At 34.3% G+C, this 2,503-nt stretch overlaps 1 pseudogene; it reads right to left on the bottom strand.

The window, feature by feature from the left end:
• Nucleotides 1-315: 315 nt before the first annotated feature.
• Nucleotides 316-1,256, bottom strand: LOC117910190 (annotated as a pseudogene).
• Between the last annotated feature and the right edge of the window lie 1,247 nt (nt 1,257-2,503).

The raw sequence follows: 2,503 nt of genomic DNA on the forward strand, positions 1-2,503 counted from the left end.
GGTTTATTGAATAGACTTTTGTAGTGATTTTAATTCTAGATGTACAAACATTTATTATCCATTAGAGAATGTTTTCTTTTCTATATATCATTCAAAGTAAATGGAAGAATTGTGCTTAGAATATAAATAATTTTCTAAATAATCATTTTCATGTTTGGTTTATTTTAATTTTGGGTATTTTTTTCATAAATTATTTCTTATTTTTCATTCATGTTGCAACATTAGGATGATACAACCTTGCTAAAAACTACTACATGATTGATAATACAACCCTAAAAAGGAGAGTTTCATACTGAAAACTCTTTATATCCTTTTGGTCACATGTTATTAAATCTAAGTGCTTCGATGAAACTTTTCCTAGCAAGAAATATTGTCACCAGGGGAAACACCAAATTGATTGCAGTAGTCTCTGAAATACCCGACACGTGCGTTGACGGCACCGCTGTTTCCTCCATTGCATTCCATGCCATTGATGGCTCGGATCGTTGCACCAAACCCTTGGCTTACGACAGAGTGTACATTATTCATCCAAAACCAAAGGGCTGTTTTGAATGAAACAACTGCATCATTAGCCACAGTTTCAGGATTATTCAAGCCGTTGAACCCTATGCTCTCTCCTGCTGGTCCGTAATTATAGTTCCATGATAGCTGAATCGGCCCACGACCATAGTAACCCTTCCCAGGCACACAAGGATATCGAGTGTTGCTCTCATCACAATAGTCCTTGGATGGACCATCTATTTCCTCAATGTAGCAAAAGTCTGCAAATTGATCAAATTTCTCTAAATCATCAAACCAAAAAAAACTTCAAAATAGTTGAAATTCAAGGCTTTACTAGCATAAAATCTTACGTCCAGTCTCGTGGGTGACATGAGCAAAGAAAGCAGCGATCTCGCGCTTAGAGTCGTCAGCAGAGCCACCCTGGCCAAACTGAGGGTACGAATTGAGGGCATCAAGGAAGGCGCGACGCGTGTAGAAGTTCTTCCCGGCGCAGCTCGCGTCAGCTTGGTTAAGAATCCCATTGAAGAACCCCTCCGTCACAACATCTGGGACCGAAACACCACCTCCACCACTAGGCGGTGAATAGCAAGGACCGGCTTGGCAGCCGGTGCCGCAGTAGTCATTGCCAGTGCCACAGTACCCATATTGGCTGCAGCACAGGCCAGCGTCACAGCCGCAGTTCTGAGACAGCACCGGCCCGGAAGGGCTCCGGCGAGGACTCCGACGATAAGGATTGCTACCAGCTTTGCAACCATGCCTGCAGAGGAAAAGAACGAAGAAAAGGATGTGAGAAATGGTATGATAAGGTTGAGAGCTTGATGGGGTTTTTATAGGGGTATATTAACAATAAGTACGTCACAACAAAATTTAAGAGGGTTAGAAGCTGTTCAAAGTATTTGACAGTATAAAGAAAAAAATCATTTCTAATGATTTTTGGAGCAACATTGTTACAAAAACAATTTTATTTTAATTTTAATTTTTTGTGTTGTGATTTACATTAGCAACAAAGTTTTGGAAATGCCCAGGTTTATATCCAAATATTAACTATTTTCTAAAAAAAATGTTTTCAATAAAAGTTAAAATAAATATCACAAACTAAAAATATTTTTAAAAGAATCATTCTCGCTTTAGAACTTGTTCAATGAATTTGTGAAACTTTTTTTTTAACTTTTTTTAATACTCGAAAATAACCTTTTTGATAAAATCTTATAAATTTTTTTAGAATTATTATGAAACGGATTTTTAAAATATGTTTTGTATATAACACATAGAAAACATTTTTAATATATATGTATTTTTTAAAAATAATATGATGTTTAACAAAAACAACAAAACACTCTTAAAAAGTTGAAACATCACTTGGAAAGAAAATATTTGATTAATTAATGTTTAAATAAAAAAAAAAATATTTTTTTGTAATGTATTTTATAATATATTCAGTAAATAAATAAAAATGACTTCTAAAATTTTCTCCTACGCTGTTTCAAGCATTAGAAATTAGTTCTTACCCTGGCATCCCTCTCTCCCAAACCTAAGATTTTTTGATAGTGTGAATGAGGATTTTGGAGTCAACTTTGTACAACATGAATTCTGTTACCACACTGTGATGCAATAAAGCTTGGTCCAGCCATAACAAACCCCACAAGAGGGCAGTCCCCCACTAGATGTACATTGACTATTGAGGGGTTTGGGTCCAATCTTGGCTCTGTGAATATATATATATATATATATATATATATATATTCTGTTATATGTAGTTGATATTTGTAGTGAATAATTGACTGAGAGATGTAATTTTCACTTAATTTTCCTTTTTTGCTTTCATGAAAATAAAATTATCGTATCTTGTATCAAATATCATTTCAATTATTGGACTAGCCAAACAGTACTATTAAAATTGCACCCTTTTTAAAGTGATAGGATTTGAATTTTAAATTTTGAAATAATTTGGTGAAGAAAATTGGGTATGAATTCTACTCATTTGATTAGTTCATAAAAAGCC

Source organism: Vitis riparia, unplaced genomic scaffold (genome assembly GCF_004353265.1).
Source record: "Vitis riparia cultivar Riparia Gloire de Montpellier isolate 1030 unplaced genomic scaffold, EGFV_Vit.rip_1.0 scaffold644_pilon_pilon, whole genome shotgun sequence".
Lineage (NCBI taxonomy): Eukaryota > Viridiplantae > Streptophyta > Magnoliopsida > Vitales > Vitaceae > Vitis > Vitis riparia.